The following is a 27,010-nucleotide window of genomic DNA, read 5'->3' as shown; positions in this document are numbered from 1 at the left end:
GTAGACATGAAAGTGTAACAGGTGCAGTTCGAGTCGGACATAAGAGGTAAGTCCATCATTTTCATACTGTTGTTGATATTGGGTGCCTTGTGTGGCTGCGATATGATATGAATATATATATGTTGAACCTGTGAGGCATTGTTGGTATTTTCTGCGTGCAGATTTTGGGATAGTAAGAAATACAGAGGAAACTCTGCCCATTTTTTTTCAGAAAAAAAAAAAGAAGAGAAAGTAGGACATAAGTTCATAATATATTTTGAAGGTTGATAACCATGAGGTAAATTTATTGTGTTGTAGTAAAGAGTTAAGAAATACCCCAATGTCATCATTAAGGGACACCATTTTTATTTGGGAAATTTTATTTCGGAAAAAGCCTATTTAGAATTGATTTAAACGAACCAAGATAACTTCCAATCGCATGTTTTCCTTAAAAGAAGCTTTTGTTGACGAAAAAAAAAATACGTCTCATAATTAAGTTTTACTTCCATTGAGAAGTACAAGGCACTCAATAATTAGTTTGTGAATTAAATAATTCATTCAAAATTTAAGAATAACCTTGGAGGTAAACCAGGTGCATCAAGCACTAAGAGGTCCAGTGGTGCTCGTTGGATTCTAGCTTCCTTTTGGTGGTGGTTGAAGAATGCCTTACGATAACATTTTATTAGTCCTTAACCAATTAATTGGATATGGAACTGGTGAATGGAAAACATAAACTTGTGGAATATTCAGGATCATGTATTTCATGTGTTGTTCATGAAATGCTAGGATGATTCGAAAGGGGTTTTGATACTAAGGGATAATTTACAAAAAGGTTAAGTACGCTTACTCCACCGAGTATAATTGACCCTTAGTAAGAATCGTGAATAAGGTTAAAAAGTGTTACACTATGGGATTGAGTAAGAACAGAATATAATGTGAGTATGATGAGAATCGTTATGAAAATAAGTAAAGTCTAGCAGAAAAGTGGCTAATGGATATGATTTTGAGTAAGATTAAAAGTTAGTATTGGGTACACGACAAGGGTGAAAGCGTATAAGGCATAAAGGAGTATTATGTATATGTGACTTCACCTCGAAAAATAGTGAAATCCTTAGATGATAGGAAATGTAGATTTGCAAAAATAACGGATGTATTGTGAGTTTACTAGAGGAACATGTGATATCTATTGAGATAAAGATAGCGTTATAAGAAAGCTTGGAACACTGATCACTAGAATATAAGTGCTACCGAATAGAGAATTTAAAACGATTATAAACACTATCTAATTACTGATTAGAATAAATGGAATGTGGCTTTGAATGAATTGCTACATTAATTATATCATTTGAGTACCATTTATCAGACGAGATTTTGTACTATATATCGGGAATTCTCATCACCTTGTGATTGTGTTAAGGTTTCGTACATGGGTAATCTAAGTTATTGATGATATAAAGAAAGACAGAGATAATGTATTGGAAAAGAATCACATGAATTTGAAAATTTGAAATGGGGACATAGAGTAGAATATAAATAGATAATGATATGGGTACACCCTAAAGGGGGGAAGTGGATGAGAAAAATATAACTGTAAGATGAAATTAACTGACACTGCAACACGTTAAGGTGAACACCTAAACTTCATATGAGATCCCATGCTGGAACAAGTTAGAAAAATTTGAAAGTCAGCAATAAATGGAAAAATAAAACCAAGATGATATTTGAGACGGTGCTCAGAATTATTGGTAAAGATCTTGGATAGTGTGACATCAAAAGATGTATGCTTATAAAAAGGACGAATACAACATGAGAATAGTAACAAGTAGCTCGAAGATATTATAAATGATAGCAAGGTTATACTGGATTAGAGGTTGAGATGTTGGCACCGTAATTATCGGCTAATAAGATTGGGATATACAAGTAGCAAAGGAGAGAAATCTCTCATATGGTAGAATATGAGAAAACTTAATAGTAAGTAAAGGAAGGGATGCAAGTATGACAAAATAGACAGCAAGTGAGTGTTAGTACAATAAGAAATTTATAGCAGAATAAGCCAAGAGAAGGAAAGACTATGATTAGAATTGAATACACGTTGTACAAATTCTACAAGATTGGTTATGCAGCCTATGAATATTGGTATGCTAAGGGTGATATCAAGTGATTACTTGATAAGCAGAATAAGAATTTAGTAACCACAATGCGATTGCAATATTCCGGATACATCAAAGAAAAGTATAAGATGGTTTGAGGAAAAACTATAGAGATATAATTAGTATTGGGGGCAAAAGCCATAGGTGAATCCTGATATCAACTGAAAGAGGTAAGAGAAAATATAGGGACTGCATAAAGACTAACGTGGCGACATTTAGGTATTTTCTGGGCTGATTTAAGCACCTACACATATTCGTATAAAGATTGCAATAGTATGTGTGGTAAGAGAAGTAAGAGAAAATTAGAGTAAAGGGGCAATAGAAAAGTTTGAGTCAAAAATAGAGAAATGACTCAAGATATTATGCCTAAAATATTGCCAGTTAGGGTAAAGGAAATTATGAAATGACTTAACCGAGACAATCAGAATAGGCGGGTTACTGGTTACTGGATGACGGTAAGGTTATAAGATGAAGGAACCTTAACACTAATTGATAACCAACCCAAAAGATCAAGATCAAGAGGTAAAAACAAATGATAGTTAAAGACCTTCAAGTCAAAGTCAGAAAGTTACACATGATGCCGAGGATTCCAGAATACGGATTGTCATAATAGGGTAAAGAAAGAATATTGGAGTACCAAAATATTACCCTGGTGAAATTTCGATTTACTAGTAGAACTTGGAGTGCGTTATAATGAACTAAAGCGAGTCGACAAACGGAGGAGGTCTATGAACGGCATAATTAACTAAGAGAACACTTGAGAAAATATTGGGAAGCAATTAATATGAATTTTTTTTACAGGCTTACCTAGCACTCCACAGAAGTATGATTCCATATGGGTGATTGTAGATAGGCTGACAAAATCAACCCACTTTCTTTCAGTTAGAACTACATATTCAATAGAGGACTATGCGAGGTTATTTATCAAAGAGATAGTAAGACTTCATGGGATTCCCATATCTATTATCTTAGACAGAGGGGCTTAATTTATAGCTAGCTTCTGGAGATCATTTCAGAAGGGATTGGGAACACAAATAAATCTTAGTACAACATTTCACCCTCAGACTAATGGGCAAGCTGAACGCACTATTCAGACGCTAGAAAATATGTTACGGGCCTGTATTATTGACTTTAGAGGTACTTGGGATGACCATTTGCCACTTATTGAGTTTACCTATAATAACAGCTACCATTCTAGCATTCAGATGGCACCGTATGAGGCTTTATATGGCAGGAAGTGCAGGTCACCTATTGGTCGGTTTGATGTTGGTGAGGCTAAGTTAATCGGACCTGATATGATTCAACAAGCTGTTTATAAGGTCAAGATTATTCGGGAAAGGTTATTAGCAGCCCAGAGTTGACAGAAATCATATGCAGATAATCGACGTCGACCCTTAGAGTTTCAGGTTAGTGATTGGGTGTTTTTGAAGGTGTCACCCATGAAGGGGGTAATGAGATTCGATAAGAAAGGAAATCTTAGCCCGCGCTACATTGGCCCTTATCAGGTTACTCGTAGAATAGGCAAGGTTGCATATGAGTTGGACCTACCATCTGATTTGGAAGCAGTGCACCCTTTTTTTCATGTGTCGATGCTTCGCAAATGCATTGGTGATCCTTCTAAAGTATTCCCCATGGATGATATCCAGGTGACGGAGGAGCTTTCTTATGAGGAAAACCCTATAGCTATACTTGATCGCCAAGTCAGAAGGTTACGTACTAAGGATGTGGCTTCCGTCAAAGTATTATGGCAAAATAACAATAGAGAAGAGATGACCTGGGAAGCCGAGGAAGAGATGAAGGATAAGTATCCTCACTTGTTTTCTACGCCTACAGGTAATCTAAACCTCTCGATTAATTATATTGATTGACATATGAAACTATTTGTTGTTGCAAAAAAAAAAGAAAAAAAAAGAAAAAAAAAGACTATTCCCCCAAATCTCTTATAAGACTTTATGAGGCGGGTTTAACATTCGAGGACGAATGTTCTAAAGGGGGGAAGAATGTTACATTCCGTATTTTTGCATTTTGGATTATTCGTAAGCTAACGATTATAAATTCAAGGACTTTTAATTTTGAATTTTAAAATGACATGATTCGTTGTAGATGCCAAGTTATATGAATAATTTATGTGTAGTAAAATACATCTCAAGAAGGACCCTTAAGTCAAATCAAAATAGAAGCCATCAAATATGTTTTTCTTAAAGTCACGTTTTGGGTAAGCTGACTTCGGGAGGCCATAACCTCTTTATAATTTGAGAATTTGGGAAAACTCTCAACATGAAAGTTGTAGATAATTGAAATATCTTTCCAACCATAGGTCGTGGGACGAAATGGGATATCATAGTAATAAGATATAGACATTTTAAGTCTGACAGGCCAAACTAAATAGTGAATTCGGCCCAACCCAATTCTAATTCGGGTCAGGCCCAATACCCACGAAATTAGATCTGATTTTTTGTAACTATTCCTTCATACTTTAGACCAACATAATTCTGGAAATTTCCAGAGAGAGAGAGAAAGGGAGTTCTTGAGAGAAATCCCAAATCCGACCAAAATTCAAGTCCCGAAATCCGAAGCTCATGAAGAGAAAATTGTTGTACGTCGCGTTGGCTTCAATTTGAGCTAGAAATCAGCCAATAAGGAGAAGATTTTATGTGGTGCTGCAAATTTAAGGTAATATTAAAGTCTTCTTTTCATTGTTAACAAGTTTAGTTAGAGTTTTAACGGATTAGAACGGAGAAAATAGTGTTATAAACTAGTTTGGTGATTTGTTGAGAGTTATGGGTTAAAGGGTTGTTTTAGGTAGATTAAATAGATGGAATTATCTTAGTGATGATGTATAATAATGGTTGATATTGTTTTGATGTTGTTGATGAGTTGTTGTTCTTGAATTTGGAGGAAAAAGGTGTATGAAAATTGTGAATGTTCAAACCCGTTTTTGGAATTGAGTAGCTGGTAGTAATTCTGGAATATCTCATTGTGTAGACCTTAGATTTTAGATATTAAACATGTTTTGGAAATCTAATACACGTACCTACAACTCTTATGTTTATGTCTTAGTCTATATCTGCTGTTATTATGTCGAAAACTGAGCATGAATCATAAGACAAATTCTGTCCAGATTCTGGATTGAAAATTCCTTCATGTATAGCTGTTCGTATTTTGATGATATCTCTTTGTAGAAAATGAATTTTGAGTTGATTTCTTTTGCATTGGAAACTTAAGACAGAGATATAAATGTTTCATGAAGGTTATAAAGTCCAGTTTTGCCATTTTCATTTTCAAAATTTAGATACAACGTGAGGTACTTGACTTTACGAATTTACTACTTTGGTAACATGAATAATAAATCTTATTTTGTGTCAATATTTTGGATTGTTGATGTTGGTTGATGATTATATGGCTGGTTTGAAAGTGGGAAAAGTGAGCGGTATAGGGGAGGTGTTGTCTAATTTTTTTTAGAAATAATCTACTAACGATAGACTACGTTTTATTCTTGTCCATAGCTTAATCATAGTGCTTAACGTTTTAATATAGGTTGAGACAATATTGGACAACATATACGTATAAACGCTAAAGGTATGTAAAGTTAACATTTTCTTCTTTTGGCATGATCCATATGAAACGAACGAATGACGTATGCTTAAATTCCAAAGAAACTCTTATTCGTAGATATACTCGGATGGCTACCGTTCTTGATTTTCAATATTTATATTGTTATGTCTTGACTCATGTGTATGATTCCAGCCATCCTAGTTGGTATAACTCATGTTGTGGTATAATTCATATTTTAGTATAATCCATAATTGGTGTGATTCATAATGACTATTGTCTTGGTTTTCAAATGATGGACTATTTTGCTTATTCTATTAAGTCTCCGATAATGATCAAATTTCGCAAGGTTGCTAATGATACATTATTCGTGCATATTGTTATGGTATTATTCACCGAGTCCTACGATAGGCCGGGTATGTTATCATGTATGGATTCCACTACATTATTCACCGAGTCCCTTACTAGAGGGCCGGGTATGTGATATGATAATATGATATTATGATGATATGACGATATGATTATGGCACCGAGTCCCATAATGGGTCGGGTACGGTATCAGTGTACACTACTCTATTCACCGAGTCCCTTGCTAGAGGGCCGGGTATGGTATATATATACATATGACGATATATTGATATAATTGTGACACCGAGTCCCATAACGGGCCAGGTACGATATATGATGATGATATGCATGTCTTCATTTTATAAGACACAGGTACAGTGATTTATTGATTATGATACTTGACTCCTGAATCTTTATTTCAGATGTGATCTCCTTTACGGTATTTTATGCTTTATATACTCAGTACATAGTTCGTACTGACCCCCTTTTATTCGGGGGGCTGCATTTCATGCCTGCAGGTACAAATACTCATTTTGGAGAGCCGCCAACTTAGGATTCTACTCAACGGGTTTGAATTGCTCCATTGTCTCGGAGCCCAAACTTTGGGTACTAATCCTTATAATGTATATATTTGTGTATGTAGGGGTACGACGGGGCCCTGTTCCGTCATATGCTATTGTTAATTCTCTTAGAGGTCTGTAGACATATGAGTGGGTTGTATATAGATGTTGTCCGGTGTACTAGTATGACTTATGTTTTTGGAAGTTTACATTCAGAATGGAAGCCTTGTCGTCTTACATATTATGTTATCTTATTTTTGACAATTAAGACTCCCAAAGAAATAGGTGATTTTAGTATATATATAAGTAACAGTTTGAGACAACGTGCTACCCATATAAATCCTTTATCATGCTTAATTGTCGATTGACTATAGATAATATGTGTGTATACGAGGGTCCAATTTGGACACTAGTCACGGGGCTAGGTCGTGACATTTATAACTAACACACCTTAATTTAAGGGTTCCTTTATAGGTTCTTAATTCATGACTCATTTATTACTAACCTTATTTCTTACATGAAAATACAGATATCATCAGGTCCTCTCAAGGGACCATCCACACACACATACTTGTCCCTCTCAGGGGACCCACTCCAGTCATATATGTGTCGAAATGTGACATCCGATCCAAGAATGTGTCGAAACGTGACACACGATCCAAGAATATGTCGGAACATGACATCCGATCCAAATACGTGTCGAAATGTGACACCCGATCCAATTAGGCAAACCAACCACAAACTATCGATAATAGACCACATTATATTCAACAAGAACATGTTCATCCCAAAATCAAGCCAACAAGTGATCATTGGCATAAAGACCAACATGTTTCCCCTATCTTTACACATCTATACATATCATAATTATTCGACACGTACATAAGACATTTACGAGGAAAAAAACCATCACCTGTTCTACCAAACTCTTAAGGTTTATCGTCAAATCCTACTTATTTTATAAATTTGTACCCACTACTATGTCCGCTACTATTTAACCATCTGTAAACAATAATATCACAACCAATGTATTTTCCTAATTATAATAACACCCTTTCACCCAGGTCACATTCAAATTAAACCCTAACACAATCGAATTTCTGCCTATGACCCATGACCCACAGCTTAGTTATACCATTCAAATTAAACCCTAACACAATCGAATTTCTGCCTATGACCCATGACCCACAGCTTAGTTATACGATTTCTCATTAAACTTCCTTCTATACTACACAATATGTATAGATTTACTACTCATAAAAGAGAAGCCTAGCCTACCTGGGAACCAAACAACCGTGGAGAATTAGTGCGCTGCTGAAATCCTTGGTTCCAGATGTTCTACGGGCAAGACTAGTTTGAATTCCACCGGTTGAAAGCCTTACAATGCTAAAATTCCTTCCCCTCTTCTTTCCAAGTCAAGAGCAGCCTTTTGGAGGGTTTTTGCAGCAACTCTCGCCTCTAATTTACCCTTGGAAGAAGTGGGAAAAATAAGAAAATTGCGACTTAAGTTCTGACCCACGTCATCCCACTCTAGCGGACACATTCTCTCTCTGGCAGCGCCGCTAAGGCGGGACCATCCTGTTCTGGAGGTATGGTGGGACCCAGTCGAGTAAAATCCTTGCGTTTTCTCCTTATCTTATCTAACGACGGTTCAGATCGTTACAGAATTGAAGTCGGATTTGATATGAATCTGGTTTATTTTCATGGCATAGCCTCTCTCTGTGTAATTATCTATTTTGCTATTTACTCATATTTCTCATGTAACCACTTAAAAGACCAAATTTCTGGTCACCATAACAATATATTCCATATCAATAACATGGCAATTTTTACTTCTCAATTACTAATAGGAAGCTGAGCTTTCCTCAGAATTATTCAGTAATTGGACCATCAATTTCATTTGCAAGGGATATGAATGATGCCGCTCTTAGGTCTATATGAGCTAAAATAAAATAAAATAATAAACTAGACTAATCGTCAAAATAAAAATCTATTTTAATATAGTGAATACGAAGAAGTGTTTATCAAAAAATATAAAATAAATAAAAGTGGATAGATAGAGCATTTTGAATCGTTAAAACGATAAGCTACTATTAAAGTGGTTTGGAGGGAGTATCTTCAAAATGCACGAGTTCACACCAGATTCTAAAATGACAGGACGTAGTAGTATTTATTGGACGACTATCGTATATGTGAGTCATTTTTTTAATGAGTATATTAATTTCAAAGCTTAAAGTTGAGGGGTATATCATGTCTCTTTTCCTTAAAACAATTGATCCTTCTCGGTTATACCTCAAACAGTACTGAAAAATGATTAAAAAATGACTGCTAAAAGCGACGGACGATGTATTTATTTTGGTAAAAATCAACGAAAAAGAGACGCAGTCACTTCCTTCACTTTTGTCCTTCTCGCTTTTCGAAAAGCAACGGATGGTGTCGCTAACGATGGACTGTGTCATTTATTTTGTTTGGTTTTTTTAAAAAAAACTTTTCTGCCTAAACAACAGACAGCGTCGCATTTTTTTAATTTTCTTTTAAAAAAAGCAACGGGCATCATTGCTTTTCTGAAAAAAAATTAAGAAAAATTCCATAAAAGTGACAAACAAAAAAACTCTGTCCATCGCTTTTTCTCTCTTTTTTTACAATAGAAATTGTTGTCCACCTACAATTAAAAATACAAATTCATATATATTCAATTCAACCGTTCTAATCAAACCAAACAACTAAGCATACACACACAATATCATAACAAACTCAATCAAATATCCTTAAACACTAAAATCCTAATATAAAGACTTATATAATCTTTCAAAATTAGTTACAAAAAGTACAAAATGTTTATTAAAGGGATGCCTAATTAATTAGTTCATGCTTATATCAATTTAATTATATATTTAACTAATTTATGTCTAAAGTTCCACCTTCGATCATAAAGACTATAATTCATCAAGATTTCTAATATTCACAATCTAAGTTCATAAATCCTACCATTCCAGATTTCTAAAATTCAACCTTAGTTCATAAAGAATACAATTTATCGAGATTTCTAAAGTTCACAATCTAAGTTCATTAATCTTACAATTCAAGATTTCTAAAGTTCAACCTGAGTTTATATATACTATAATTCATCAAGATTTCTAAAGTTTCATGGCTAGCTACTAGCAGCTTACCAAATTTGAAAATTTTCGGGTATACAAATTTTTTGTCTTCCTTATATAGTGGACTACGAAAGTCATGTATTACTTGTAGTCTTTGTTATGGAAGCAGTGGGGTTGTTAATTTTATACCTTTTAATTATTACTGCCTCCGTTGTTTTATTATATGATGTAGTTTAATTTGATGTGGAGTTTAAGAACAAGATAAATATTTAACCGTTTAGATTTTATGAATTATAAATTATAGTTCACTTCTTTTTGATTTTTGATTTTTTCTTGTGAAAGAACTCAAGGTGTGTTAGATTTGATTTATTTTCGAAAAATCAAATGCATCCAAATCATTAAAACTCTAAGCGCACATGTGACTTCTATCCGAGACGCCATTGAAATTTATTGGACCATTTAGTACTGAAATGATCCTTTCCCCAAAATCAGAGCTTGGAATTAACTATAAGATACTCCCCTAAGTTTATATTAAGCAAATTATTGGAAAATAATATATCCTTTAAAAATATATATTTAAGAGCATAATTAAATATATATTTTTATTTTTATTTTTTAATTATTTTTAAATTAGCATCTTAAAAAATGTAAAGTAATTAAATAAAGAATTAATATGAAGAAAAAAGGAGATAGAAGAGTAAATTCATGGGTCCCATTTTTCTGATGTCTTTATTCAAAGAACCATTTGAGATTTTTTATAAAATAAATCAACTTAAAATAAAAAGGAGAGAGTAACAGAAAAAAAAAGAGTTGAGAAGATCAGTGTGCATTTCAATCACACTGAATAAGACTATTTATAGTCTGATCAATTAAGAGGATAAGAGAGAACAATATTTTATTTTTAAGTGGGTCCCACAAAGTGGAACATCCACTACATATTGTCCTTTGTCCTTTCATAACACTCTCCCTTGGATGTCCTAATATGCCTCATTAAAAACTTTACAAGAAACAATATACATAGTTATCTTGAATACCCATAGATATTGTATCTCGTTGAAATCTTACTAGAAAATCAGAGCTTGGAATTAATATGAAGAAAAAAAGAGATAGGAGAGTAAATCCACGGGTCCCATTTTTCTAATGCCTTAATTCCAAGAACCATTTGAGATTTTTTATAAAATAAACTAACTTAACAAAATAAGAAAGAAAGAGTAAGAGAAAAAAAAAGAGTTGAGATGATCAGTGTGCATTTCAATCACACACTGAATAAGGCTATTTATAGCCTGATGAATTAAGAGGATAAAGGAGAGAACAATATTTTATTTTTAAGTGAGTACCACAAAGTGGAACATCCACTACATATTGTCCTTTGTCCTTTCATAATACTCCCCTTGAATGTCCACGTGTAATGTGTCTCATTAAAAACTTTACAAGAAACAAGATACATAGTTATCTTGAGCATTCATAGATGTTGTGCCTCATAAGAACTTTACTAGAAAATCAGAGCTTGAAATTAACTATAAGATACTCCCCTTAGTTTATATTAAGCAAATTGTTGGAAAATAATATATCCTTTAAAAATATATATTTAAGAGAATAATTAAATATATATTATTATTATTAATTTAATTATTTTTAAATTAGCTTCTTAAAAAATGTAAAGTAATTAAATAAAGAATTAATATGAAGAAAAAAGGAGATGGGAGAGAAAATCCATGGGTCCCATTTTTCTGATGCCTTTATTCCAAGAACCATTTGAGATTTTTTATAAAATAAACTAATTTAGCAAAATAAGAAGGAAAGAGTAAGAGGAAAAAAAGAGAGTTGAGAAGATCAGAGTGCATTTCAATCACACACTGAATAAGGCTATTTATACCCTAATGAATTAAGAGGATAAAGGAGAGAACATTATTTTATTTTTAAGTGGTTCCGACAAAGTGGAACATACACTACATATTGTCCTTTGTCCTTTCATAATACTCCCCTTGAATGTCCACGTTTAATGTGCCTCATTAAAAGGCTTTATAAAAATAATATACATATTTATCGTGAACACCATATATGTTGTGTCTCGTTGAAATCTTACTAGAAAATCAGAGCTTGAAATTAACTATAAGATACTCCCCTTAGTTTATATTAAGCAAATTGTTGGAAAATAATATATCCTTTAAAAATATATATTTAAGAGCATAATTAAATATATATTTTTATTAATTTTTTAAAATTATTTGTAAAATTAGGTTCTTAAAAAATGTAAGGTAATTAAATAAAGAATTAATATGAAGAATAAAGGAGATAGGAGAGTAAATCAATGGGTCCCATTTTTCTGATGTCTTTATTCCAAGAACCATTTGATATTTTTTATAAAATAAACCAACTTATTAAAATAAGAATGAGAGAGTAAGAGAAAAAAAAAGAGTTGAGAAGATCAGAGTGCATTTCAATCACACACTGAATAAGGCTATTTATACTCTAATGAATTAAGAGGATAAATGAGAGAACATTATTTTATTTTTAAGTGGTTCCGACAAAGTGGAACATGCACTACATATTGTCCTTTGTCCTTTCATAATACTCTCCTTGAATGTCCACGTGCAATATGTCTTATTAAAAAATTTAAAAGAAACAATATACATATTTATCCTGAACACCATAGATGTTGTGTCTCGTTGAAACCTTACTAGAAAACCAGAGCTTGAAATTAACAATAAGATACTCCTCTTAGTTTATATTAATCAAATTGTTGGAAAATAATATATCCTTTAAAAATACATATTTAAGAGCATAATTAAATATATATTTTTATTATTATTTTTTAAATTATTTTTAAATTAGCTTCTTAAAAAATGTAAGGTAATTAAATAAATAATTAATATGAAAAATAAATGAGATAGGACAGTAAATCAATGGGTCCCATTTTTCTAATGCCTTTATTTCAAGAACCATTTGAGATTTTTTATAAAAGAAACTAACTTAGCAAAATAAGAAGAAGGGAATAAGAGGGAAAAAAAGAGAGTTGAGAAGATCACTGTGCATTTCAATCACACACTGAATAAGGCTATTTATAGCCTGATGAATTCAGAGGATAAGGGAGAGAACAATACTTTATTTTTAAGTGGGTCCCGCAAAGTGGAACATCCACTATATATTGTCCTTTGTCCTTTCATAATACTCCCCATTGGATGTTCACATGTAATGTACCTCATTAAAACTTTACAATAAACAATATACATAGTTATCCTGAACATCCATAGATGTTGTGCCTTGTTAAAACCTTACTAGAAAAAATTCAGTGGAAAAAAAAGCCTAATGAAGAAAAAAAAGTACACACATTTGATAATACGAATTGAGTGTTGCCTCATTAAAAACCTTACTAGAAAAACCTAGTGGGACAAAGCCTTGGTTAAGGAAAAAAGAGTACAATGCGTATTTTACTCCCTTGATGAAAATTTTATTTGATATTTTGGAGACGACACATTCTAATTTTATATTTTAGCTTCTCAAAAGTTGATGTTGATAATGTCTTTGTGAATAAATTTACAAGATTATCACTAGAACGAACTTGTTGTACATCAATATCACTATTCTTCTGGAGATCATGTGTGAAGAATAATTTTGATAAAATATGTTTCGTTTTGTCTCCTTATATGAAGCCACCTTTTAATAAAGCTATGCAAGTGACATTGTCTTCGAATATAACTATGGGTACTTTGACATCATTTTTCAGGCCGCATATTTCTTTAATGAGTTGTATCATCGATTTCAACTACACACATTCTTTACTTGCTTCATGAATTGTTATTATTTCAGCATGATTTGAAGAAGTAGCAACAATAGATTGCTTTGTAGATCGTCATGTTATAGCAGTTCCTTCGTGTGTAAATAAATAGCATATTTGTGATCGAGCTTTATGTGAGTCTGATAAACAACCTGCATCTGCATAATCAATAAGGTCTGCACAACCTTTGTTAGTATAAAACAAACTCATATCAATGGTACCCTTTAGGTATCGCAAAATATGTTTGATACCGTTTCAATGTCTTCGCGTTGGGGATGAACTATACCTTACCAGAAAATTAACAGAAAATATTATATAAGGCCTGATTGCGTTAGCAAGATGCATAAGTGTACCAATAGCACTGAGATATGATACTTCAGGACCAAGAAGTTCTTCATTCTCTTATGGAGGTCGAAATGAATCTTTATCCACTTCAAGTGATCGAACAACCATTGGAGTACTTAATAGATGTGCTTTGTCCATGTAAAATCGTTTTCAGATTTTCTCAGTGTAGGCAGATTGGTGGACAAAGACCCCATTTACTAAATGTTCAATTTGCAGATCCAGACAAAGTTTTGTCTTTTCAAGGTCTTTCATCTCAAATTCTTTCTTTAGATATTCAATCGCCTTTTGGATATCTTCAGGGGTTCCAATGAGATTTATATCATCAACATAAACAGCGAGTATAACAAACTCTGATTCCGTTTTCTTAATAAAAATATTTGGACAAATGACATCATTTATATAACTTTAATGTAAAATTCCTCAAAAATGTTCACCAGTGCCTTAAGAAATACCTTGGAAATAGGCCTCTCACATAATGCATTATCCTTAATTTTTTTGGCAAATCTGAGTCCGGAATATCGATCAGAGATTAAACCTTTAGGGAAAGGTCTCGGTGGATTTTTAGAACCCGTATATCAAAAGATAGATATTTTAAAAAACTACGCAAAACAGTAAAGCATCGTGGACTTGCTCCCATTTAGTGTAATTTTTCCCGTGTTAAAATCTGGCCAAAATTTCATTCAGTCAAAATTGGCCTATCGAAGAACACCTGTGCGTCGCCGACCTGGGCGATGGTTTTCGTCCGAATTCAATTTTAAATAAGGGCACTTTAGACTTTTCTCTAATTGTTAGTTAATTAACCTGGATGTTTTTAGGATCTAATTCAACTCTATAAATTGACCTAAACCTCAAATTCTATTCATTCTTTTACAATTTACCTACTCAAATATTTCTCTCTCTACAAAAAGACTCTCAAAAACTCCATTGAAGACTTCAAGTAAATTCACTCAAAACTCTCAAGTTCTTCTAAATTATTTGGTTCTCTCACTTAAGGTATGTGGATATTGATTCATGGATTCTTTCGTCCATGAAGCCCAATCAAACTTTCAAGTTTTCTATCAAATTAAAGTATGGTACTTTATGGGTTTTATGATCTCTATTCCAATTGCATGAATTATGATTAAAATTATGATTATGATTCTATTTTAATATAAATTGATAGTTATTGCATTGAATTGAAGAATTTTTCCATGAATTCGCCTACATTGATCTCTAGGGTTCATTATATTAATTATGAGTATTTTTAATTATACTTCCGAATGATATTATCTTTATGAATTATGTATGCGCTGATAGGAGGTATATGATTATGCATGCTTTCAAGTCAATTTCATGATTTTCAAATCAATTGATCATGCATTCATGTCTTACCCTAATTTCAAGTATAAGCTATAATCATGAATTTTTAAGTATGAATTATGTCTATGTATGTATGATTTGTAATTTGGAAGGACAATACCCACATTTCACTTATGTTATGAAATTGAGCTACTCCATGATTTCAAACCTATGATCATGACTATGATATATGTCATTTTGATTTCTATGCTATGTATGTATTTCGTGGGATTTGACTTAGCACCGAATGTGGACTTGAGGTGAGGGCTCAAAATATAGGGCCCTTATATAAAGTCTCTTGTCCTATAACTACGTGCCACCGTAGGTTGCCTCCTAGCTATTGGATCCATGTATATAGTATGTATGACCCGCCTAGCGGGGTAGAGTCTATCTTGGCAAGTAGATTTCCCTTTCCTCCGATGTAGGGGTAACATTGAGATTTCATGTTATAGCTCGCATTGTCTTATTGTTGGTTATGGTTCCTATCCCACAAATGTACGACCTCATATGTATGTTCATGATCTCAATTATGCTTTTCAAATGCTTTGGTCATTATGATTTTCTCATGACTTTACTTATCTAATCTTATCATGTGTTTTACTTGACCATTGCATCCTATGATTTACGTTGCATATCATTCCCTCATACTTAGTACATTCCAACGTACTAATGCATACTTTTTGCCTACATTGTCTCATAATGTAGGGGTTGAGATTAAAGATCATATTCATCCACGTGGCTAGTTAAGCTTTCCTACCCGATAGTGTTTGTAGTGAGTCCTCATTTATTGGGCACTAGTCATCGAGTTGGTTTTTGTTTTCAAAGACTTTTGTTATGTTTCATATTGAGGGTGAGCTAGGGACATATCTTATCCCTCGCCCATGCTCATGAGTAAAGGCATCTAGTTGGACAAATGTTTTGAGTCTATGTTTCCATGTGACATTCTTCGTTTATTATTCATGGTTTAGACTCTCTTATGATGTTTCCGTTTTTACTTTACCTTATTTATTCTTATGATATGAACATGAGGCTTTGTTGGATCCCTTCGTAGTTTCAATTGTCGTATTACGACAAGGCCCTAGGTCGGGTCGTGATACTTCATTTATCAAATACTCACTAAGGCAATTATACTACATACACTCTGATTGTTTCAAATCATATAATAATCTTTGCAATTTGATTGAGTACATCTTCAAAGATTTAGTACATGCTTCAGGCAATTTTCGTCATTTTAGAATTTTCATGTAAATTTCATTATCAAGTGAACCATAAATGTAAGTTGTAACTACATCCATTAGATGTATATCAAGATTTTTAAGTACAGCTAAACTGATGAGATATCGAAAAGTTATTCCATCCATAACAGGTGAATATGTTTCTTCATAGTTGACCCCGGGTCTTTCAGAGAATCCTTATGCAACAAGGCGTGCCTTGTATCTTACAATTTCAGTTCTCTCATTTCATTTTCGTACAAAAACCCATTTATAGCCAACTGAATTTACAACTTTAGGGGTTTGAACTACCGGTTCAAAAACCCCACATTTAGCAAGTGAGTCTAATTCTGATTGAATTGTCTTTTGCCATTCTAGCCAATCACATCTACGTCGACATTCTTCGACGGATTTAGGCTCAAAACTTTCTCTATCTTGAATAAGGTTAAATGCAACATTATATGTAAAAAAATTATTAATCGTGATTTTTGATCGATCTAAATTTATCTCATCACCGGTAGAACTTATTGAAAGTTCTTCATTCACTTGAGTCTCGGGTTCACTGATTTCTTCAGGAATATCAGGATTACTCAAATAATGACCTTCTTCAGGAGGTTCTTTTGTAGTATCATCTTTATTATTTCTCATACTTCTCTTTCTAAAATTTTTATTCTTTGAACCCAATGGTCTACCACGCTTCAGGCGTGTTTGAGATTCAGAAGCTATGATACTAGTAGATGATCCTTTTGGGACATCAATCCGGATAGGCACATTCACTATAGGGATATGTGACTTAGTTATTCATTTCAAATCAGTAAATGTATATGGCATTTGATTTGCTATTTTCTGTAAGTGGATGATCTTCTGGACCTCCTGCTCACATGTGCGGGTCGTGGATCAAAATGAGATAGTGATGAAATTTTCCATGTAATTTTTCTTTCGGGTTCCTTTTTCTCTTCCCCTAATTGCGGGAAAATTATTTCATCAAACCAACAATCTGCAAATCGAGCAGTAAATAAGTCTCCTGTCAACGATTAAAGGTAGAGAATTATAGAGGATGAGTCAAACTCAATATATATTCTCAAACTTCGTTGAGGGCTCATCTTTGTACGTTGTGGTGGTGCTACAGGCACGTATACCGCACAACCAAAAATTCATAGATGGGTTATATTTGGCTCGTGACCAAATACTAATTGTGACGGAGAGTATTTATTATAATTTATCGGTCTGAGACGTACAAGTGTTGCTGCATGTAAGATAGCATGACCCCAAACAGTAATCGATAATTTTTTTTTTATTAGTAGAGGTCTTGCTATCAATTGTAAGTGCTTAGTAAATGAATCTTCAAAACCATTTTGAGTATGAACATGAGCAACATGATGTTCAATTTTTATCCCAATTGATAAGCAATAATCATCAAAATCTTGGAATGTAAATTCTCCAGCATTATCAAGGCGAATAGACTTAATTGGATAATCTGGATTTTGCATTCTTAATCTTATTTTTTGTGCCAACAATTTCGCAAATGCCAGGTTGCGAGATGATAAGAGGCACACATAAGATAATCTTGATGATACATTTATTAGGATCATAAAATATCTAAATAATCCACTAGGTGGATGAATAGGTCCACAAATATCTCCATGTATACGCTCTAAAAAATCAGGAGATTCGATATCAACCTTCAGGGTCGACAATTAATTTGCCTTGATATCAAGCAGCACATGAAAATTCATCATTTCTAAGAATTTTCAGATTCTTTAACGGATGTCCAGTTGAATTTTTAAGAATTCGTCTTATCATTATTGATCTAGGATGACATATTCGATCAAATGTGCTTCAATTGCACTAATTTTTGCATAATATAGGTCAGACGACAAAGTTGGTAATTTTTTCAAAATATACTTCTGGCCTGAGACACTCTTGGTTATACCAAGATATTCATTATTTTTTTTAGTGTCTCAACATGATATCTATTTCTGCAGATATTTTTAAAACTTAACAAGTTTCTTGGGTATTTAGAAGAGAATAGTGCATCTTTTATAACAATATTTGTCCCCTTAGGTAGAAAATATAGTAGCTCTTTTGGAGTCTTCAATAATTTTTGAATTACCAAAAATTATAATAACATTTTCTTTTCTTCTAAGCAAGTAGAAAAAATATTCTCGTCTTTAAAAATTGCATGAGTCGTTCCATTATCAATTACACAAATATCCTCGTGATTAATCATTGATTCAAATAAAATTTGAGGCATAAATTATACAAAATTTATTTATTTGCATGAATTAGAAAAATACAAACATATTATTTAGTATAGACAAATAAAAGGAAAATTATTTAAATATTATCTGGGTTATCGATATTTATATTTTCTTCTTAAAAATTAAAGAAATCAGCTACATCCATGTGCATAGGCTCAATATTATCTTTAGAGATAAAAATTGTCTCTGGATTATTTTCTGCCCTCTTCAAGGATGCCTGATATAGCTGAACCAGATGTTTTGATGACCGTCATGTCCTTGATCAGTGCCCCATACGTCCATATCTATGACATATACTTTCTAAATTTTTCTTTGCTATAGCTTCGGGCTTTTCACTCTTCTTTTTATACTGTCGATCATTTCTCGGTGGCAGCCAAACATCATGATAATAATTTCTTCTTCAACCACGACTGGGGCCACGACCTCTTTCTCGTTGGTTATAATTTACCTGATTCACTTCAGGGAGTGGCAAAGAACCAACGGATTGACTATCTTTATTTTTCATTAACAGTTCATTGTGGCGTTCAGCAATAAGAAGGTAAGAAAGTAATTCAGAATATTTTTTAAAACCCTTTTCGCGATATTGCTGCTTCAGGAGCATATTCGCGGGTGAAAATGTGGAGTATAATTTTTCAAGTTTGTCTTGCTCAGTGATTTTTTCTCCGCATAAATTTAACTGAGCTATAATTCTAAACAAGACAGAATTATATTCCGTTATATTTTTAAAATCCATTAATCTCAGATTAAGTCAATCATGACGTTCCTGTGGAAGGATGACCAACTTCAGGTGGTCATATCTTTCTTTTAGATTCTTCCACAGTTTAAGGAGGTTTTTTTAATGTGAGTTACTGTAATTTTAACCCCTCTTCAAGACGGTGGAGGAGAAATATCATGACTTTGGCACGGTCTTGACTAGATATTGTATTGTCATATTTGATGGTGTCTGCCAAACCCATCGATTCTAGGTGTATTTTGGCATCTAGTGCCCATGGATGAGTAGCCTTTTCCAGAAATATCAAGAGCAACAAATTCAAGTTTAGAGATATTCCACATTTTAAGAAAATAAAATTCTTACCATTTTATTACCTTCTTAAAATAGCTCAAAGTGATGGAGTCTTGTGCTGATAACGTGTTATAAAATAAACTAACTTAGCAAATTAAGTAAAAAAGAGAGAGTAATGGAAAAGGAGAAACCAGAGAGAATTTTTTCGTATATGTGTATTGTCCATTTAATTGCATAATAGCAATGACTATTTATAGCCACTGCAAATGAAAGGAAACGTAGCAAGTTAGAAATATATGTGGGACAAATGTTGGTGGGGAAAAAGTGACATCCACTTCCCAATTTTACAACACTACTCCTTGGATGTCCATAAAAAAATAAAAATTATAGTGAAAAAACAAATATATATAGTTATTCTTAACACCCATTGATGTTGTGCCTCATTAAAACCTTACTAGAAAAAATTCAGTGGAAAAAGCCAAGTGAAGGAAAAAGAGTATACACATCTGGTAATACGCCTTGAGTGTTGCCTCATTAAAAACCTTATCAAGAAAATTCAATGGGACAAAATCCTGATTAAGGAAAAAAGAATACAATGTCTATTTGATTTTGTTTATTTTAAACAAGAATATCACTGATTTTAGATGTGAGGACTGTTTGACATTGTTTCACATTCTTTCTTAGCGTTTATATCTTCATACTCAAAATTAAAACCATGATTCATAATTTAATAACTAGTATATTTTGGAGGTAAGAGATCAGTTGTCCATAGTCATAATGTATCATAACATGAGGTTTGTTGGTGTTCCTCATAATCAAAAGATTTAATTTAATTTAACAAAGAAATTATGAATTCCTCCCTTGAAGACTGTTAATTTATTTTTAATGATACCATCACAACATATTATATATTGACATGGTATCTAAGGACTATTTCATATATTGGTAACACTCCTCAGATCATGTATGATACCATCAAAATATATGAATATACTATTGTGGTAACACTAAGGTTTCCTTCATCCATTCATTTACAAAACTACTCATTCTCTAATGATATCATAACAATATATTCATATACTGCTATAGTATCACTAAGGTTTTCCTACAACCATTCATGTACAACCAACTCACTTCTCAATGATACCATCACAAAATATCATATACTGACATGATATCATTAAGGACTTTCATATATTCATATATTGTTATGGTGTCATTAAGATTTCCTACAATCATTCATGTGCAACCAACTCATTTCTCAATGATACCATCACAACATATCATACTGACATGGTATCATTAAGGACGGAAGCAAAAGAATCAAATACCGTATACTGTAGAAAGAAAAATGCAGCGGCGAAGGTTAGAGTTGTTCATGGTTATGGTTAAAAAATCAAACCAAACCGTAATCCGAATCAAATCGACTAAAAAACTGATATTTGGTTTAGCTTGGATAGGTTTGGTTTTAAATTTTAAAAATCGATACTATTTGGTTTGGTTTTGGTTTTAATAGAAATGAACCGTAGAAATAACCAAACCGATCCGAGAAATTATATATATAAATTTCATAATTATTTATATATTATTCATAAATAAAATATAAATATTTAATTAAATTTTATTAACTTAAGTCTTTAACTTTACCATTTTCTCAAGCTCAACATTTAAATTTTGGTATATAATTTTCTTGTACCCCTCCCTCCGATAATTCCTCAATTGTTTAGCTTGAAGTTATTTTTTTGCTATAAGGATTTGATCTTGATATATAATGAGTTTAGTATTGCTTAACTAAATCACTTTTTTCGTGTAATAATAACTCTAGTATTACTTAATTGCTTAATTGAATCCACAATAGCTTTCATGTTCATTGTTCATATACTAGGTGTTTGTATCTATCGAGATGTGTGTCTTCAACAAATTTATTATTTTCAAACAGAAAAAACCATAAAAATTAAACCAAACCAACGGTTATTTTTTTAGTTTGATTTGGTTTGGTTTTAGAAATTTGAAAAACGATTAAATAGGTTTGATTTTGATTTTAGTCAATAACCGATCCAAACCGAACCATGAACACCCCTAGCGAAGGTCACATAATTCTGTATTTTTCAAAAATCACATTAATTGTCAAATGTAGATTATGCAGACCCAAAATCACATAATTTTGTATTTTTCTTATTTATTTATTATTGTAATCTAGTTATTTACATTTTTATTAATATGAAAGTAGGTAGTTAGTATTTTAATTTTTTGTATTTATTGACATGGTATATTTCCATTATTATTATTTTTTATATTTGTATTAGTTTGAAAATAGTTAGATAATATTTTTATTTTTATATTTAAATTTCATATTATTTTTTTATTTTTATTAATTTAAAAGTTGTTAGCTAATATTTTTATCTTTGTAGTTTAATTTTGTTTTTGTTAAAAAATCAAAATATCGAAAGAGAAAAAATAAAAACAAGATAAATTATTAAAAAAATAAACAAATAATAAAAATGTTACCAAATAATATCTCTAATAAATAAAAATATGAAACAAAAATAAAACAATTTAGGAGACAAAATGTTAAAAATAAACTAGTCTTAGTCTAAAAATAATTAGTTAATATTTTTATTTTTTCAAATATTTTGGTAAGAAAGGTGGGAGACAAACACAGAAAAGGACGAAAACACTAATTAAAAATAATTTTAAAATAGTGAATGCATTGATTGCCTGTTGCACACGAGGGGAAAGGAACATTTTATCTAAAAGCTAACATGCCTAGTAGACAGTCCCTTTCATATACCCAGCTCTTCCGTCACTTCGGGTAAATAGTTTAGATTTTATGGGTGTTTGGATATTTAATTCGAAAAAGGGCCAAAATTATCCTTGAACTTCGAAAAATAGTTCATTCATGCCCTTCGTTATACTTTAGGGCCAATTATACCCTTACCGTTATAATTTGGGCCAAATATGCTCTTGAGTATAATAGAGTGTCACGTGTCGATTTCTTAGTGGCCAACTTATTTCCCCTCTTATTTTTTCATCCGGATCAAATAATATTAGATTCGACCCAATCAATTTAGTATCCGACCCATCAATAATATATCATACCCAAATAAACCTAAACCTAACCCATCAACAACGCTACTCTCTCTCTAAAAAAATGCATACCACCTCTCTCTATCGTCTTCAACCTCCATTGATGAAGACTCTTCAACCTCAGTTGAGGAAGATGATGAAGACCCTTTTCTAAGGCCCATAGTGATTTCTGAATTTTCCACAAGACTTCAAATGAGGCAGAAAGCGCAAGAACCAACAGGTAGAAGGGCAATAAAGGAAATTATATGAATTTGAAGAACGAAGTGGGTTTGTAGTTTTCTTGAAGTCGGACATTTTTGAACACCCAATTTGAGGAAAAGAGCAGAACAACAGGTTATGAAGTATAGTAAATTGAGATGTGCAGAAACTGCAGACACTGTGTTAGCCGGTGTTTGATGGACACAGAGTTGAGTTTTATGTGTTGAAGAAACCATTTATGGATGAATTCTTGGAATTTTTGAGCTACAAGTTTGATACATGATAATATGATACATAAACTTTAAGCAGTAAAGTTTGATACATGAGAATATGATACATAAACTTTCATCTTATATTCGAGTTTGATACATGAGAATAGCTGATACTAAGTTGTAGATGTATTAGAAGCAGTAAGTTGACTTGATACATAAGTTGTAGCTGATACATATGTATCAAGTCAACTTATGTATCAGCTACAACTTATGTATCAGCTGCAACTTATGTATCAGCTACAGCTTATGTATCAACTGCAACTTATGTATCAAGTCAACTTATGTATCAGCTACAACTTATGTATCAACTTACTGCTTCTGATACATCTACAACTTATGTATCAGCTGCAACTTATGTATCATCTGCAACTTATGTATCAAGTCAACTTATGTATCAGCTGCAACTTATGTATCAGCTGCAACTTATGTATCAGCTGCAACTTATGTATCAGCTTAACTTATGTATCAGCTACAACTTATGTATCAGCTACAACTTATGTATCAACTTACTGCTTCTGATACATCTACAACTTATGTATCAACTTACTGCTTTTGATACATCTACAACTTATGTATCAACTTACTGCTTTTGATACATCTACAACTTATGTATCAGTTGCAACTTATATATAAGCTACAACTTATGTATCATCTGAAACTTATGTATCAAGTCAACTTATGTATCAGCTGCAACTTATGTATAAGCTACAACTTATGTATCATCTGCAACTTATGTATCAAGTCAACTTATGTATCAGCTACAACTTATGTATCAAGCCAATTTATGTATCAGCTACAACTTATGTATCAACTTACTACTTCTAATATATCTACAACTTATGTATCAACTGCAACTTATATATCAGCTACACCTTATGTATCAGCTACAACTTATGTATTATGTCAACTTATGTATCAGCTACAACTTATGAATCAAGTCAACTTATGTATCAGCTGCAACTTATGTATCAACTACAGCTTATGTATCAGCTGCAACTTATGTATCAAGTCAACTTATGTATCAACTACAGCTTATGTATCAGCTGCAACTTATGTATCAAGTCAACTTATGTATCAGCTACAACTTATGTATCAACTTACTACTTCTGATACATCTACAACTTATGTATCAACTGCAACTTATGTATAAGCTACAACTTATATATCATCTGCAACTTATGTATCAAGTCAACTTATGTATCAGCTACAACTTATGTATAAGCTACAACTTATGTATCAAGTCAACTTATGTATCAGCTACAACTTATGTATCAAGCCAACTTATATAACAACTACAACTTATGTATCAAGTCAACTTATGTATCAACTATAACTTATGTATCAAGTCAACTTATATGTCAGCTACAACTTATATATCAACTTATTGCTTCTGATACATCTATAACTTATGTATTAGCTATGTATCAGCTACAACTTATGTATTAAGTCAACTTATATATCAGCTACAACTTATGTATCAGTTATTCTCATGTATCAAACTCGAATATAAGATGAAAGTTTATGTATCATATTCTCATGTATCAAACTTTACTGCTTCTGATAGATCTCAATTTACTACACTCCATACACATTTCAACTGCACAACTGCAGTTTTTGCACATTACAACTGCATATTTCAACTGAACAACACAACTATACATTCATCAATATTTCAGTAAAACTAAACATAATTGAATTCGACAAAATAACTGGACATTTCAAAAACTAATACACCACAAGTCTTAAGCAGTAAATACATCACCATAATTCACAAAAAACAATAACATTTCATAAAGCTAAATCAATTGTTAGGTCCCCTTCTTGGATTCAATTTTCCAATCCTCTCTTGAGCTTTAGCCTCTAACTTGCTGGTAGTAATTGCATCATTCCCTTGCGAAGTTAATCTTGTTAATGAGACTGGAAGATTGGTTGCCTCACTAACACCATTGTCGTCACCTCTAAAGTTTATTGCCCTTCTACCTGTTGGTTCTTGCGCTTTCTGCCTCATTTGAAGTCTTGTGGAAAATTCAGAAATCACTATGGGCCTTAGAAAAGGGTCTTCATCATCTTCCTCAACTGAGGTTGAAGAGTCTTCATCAATGGAGGTTGAAGACGATAGAGAGAGGTGGTATGCATTTTTTTAGAGAGAGAACAGAGAGAGAGTAGCATTGTTGATGGGTTAGGTTTAGGTTTATTTGGGTATGATATATTATTGATGGGTCGGATACTAAATTGATTGGGTCGAATCTAATATTATTTGATCCGGATGAAAAAATAAGAGGGGAGATAAGTTGGCCACTAAGAAACCGACACGTGGCACTCTATTATACTCAAGGGCATATTTGGCCCAAATTATAACGGTAAGGGTATAATTGGCCCTAAAGTATAACGAAGGGCATGAATGAACTATTTTTTGAAGTTCAGGGGTAATTTTGGCCCTTTTCCGTATTTAATTTATAGTGAGGCAAATAGTTTATCTACAGTGGGTTTTTGGCATAGTTTTCCCTTCAGTTTCAGTTGAAGATGACATTGACACAAGAGTTTCATGTTCATAAATGCTTTTGCCTTATTGACGCTCATAAATGCTTCTGAGCATTATCTCCAGCATGTGATTTATACACCAATTCCGCATTTATCTATACTGAGACCTTAGACGAGGATTATCACGCTTGCTGTTCCTATTGAACCTGTTGATTCCAAACCTGCCTTTTTCTCTACTTTGCCAAAGTTTACAATACCCACTAAAAACTCGATTTTCAAATTAAAAACGTAATGAAAATAAATCCATTTTACCAATAATGCCCGACAAAGGATCTGTGGTTAGGTTATGGAACCATATACATATACAACAAACAAATATACACAGAATAGCAAAGCAAGCATCAACACATAAAATAAAATAAAAACAGAAAAATAAATACATTCAGAGAGACCTAGATGGAGATAACAGAAGAAAAACCTAACCTTTTGCGAGAGAGGGTGGGATGCATGGAGAAACAGAGTAAGCCTAAAGAAAGAGGACTGGAAATGTGGAGTTCCCATAACATCCATCTCTCTTTGAAAACCCTAGCACTATAGAGTTGTTGATCATGGCATTTGGAGCACGGGGGACGAGAATGGAATTTTAAGAAAGGCACTCAACCTTTTTTCTCAACCTGATCAAACATACACATAAACACTGCAGAATGTACAATTCAAAGTGCCTTGGTCGTACCATTCAAACAGAACCTCCTCATCTCTAACTACTAAGATCCTCAATATTTATCACTCGTTGCTAGTTACTTATAGAAGGTGGTCTCTCCTTCGAAATACTCAACTTTATTTCTTGGTAAGGGTAAGAACTTCTTCACATGATTCAAGTCCTATCAGAAGTAGGAACATAATTCATATGTTTCCACGGCACCATGACCTTTTCTTTATGACCTAGAAATCCATCTGGAACCGATCCTTTGGGCCAAACATAGGCTTCGAAACTCAGGGTGATGGGCGGGCCCACCCCTATACTCTTCTCCACTTAAACACCATAGTTAATTCTCTTGACACGGGGCTCGAATCTATGACCTAAGACACAAGTCCCTCAACATTTGCCAATTGAGCCAACACCTGGGGGCAAGGTCGCCATGACTTGGCAAGAGCCTGAGAATCCAAACCAAATTACTTAATTAGAAATTGATTCCTATCCATTCAGACTTCAGAATAAGAGCGCAAGCACTAAAAAAGTATAGGAGTCCTACCTCCGTCACCCCCCACCCACCCAATAGAGGAGGCAGTTAGAAATACAACTAGGTTATTAGAGGCCAATCCAGCTAGATTATCACTTCCAAATAGTT

At 32.9% G+C, this 27,010-nt stretch overlaps 1 long non-coding RNA gene across 1 annotated transcript; it reads left to right on the top strand.

Moving 5' to 3' along the window:
• Positions 1-4,568: 4,568 nt before the first annotated feature.
• On the top strand, positions 4,569-6,604 carry LOC129888414 (uncharacterized). The gene is made up of 3 exons (XR_008766656.1): positions 4,569-4,802; positions 5,667-5,708; positions 6,548-6,604. It is a non-coding gene; the product is annotated as an uncharacterized LOC129888414 (long non-coding RNA).
• Positions 6,605-27,010: the final 20,406 nt, after the last annotated feature.

The sequence above is a fragment of the Solanum dulcamara genome, chromosome 5 (genome assembly GCF_947179165.1).
Source record: "Solanum dulcamara chromosome 5, daSolDulc1.2, whole genome shotgun sequence".
In the NCBI taxonomy this organism is placed as follows: domain Eukaryota; kingdom Viridiplantae; phylum Streptophyta; class Magnoliopsida; order Solanales; family Solanaceae; genus Solanum; species Solanum dulcamara.
The sequence above is the reverse complement of the archived record's forward strand: the minus strand, read 5'-3'. Positions and strand labels throughout refer to the sequence as shown.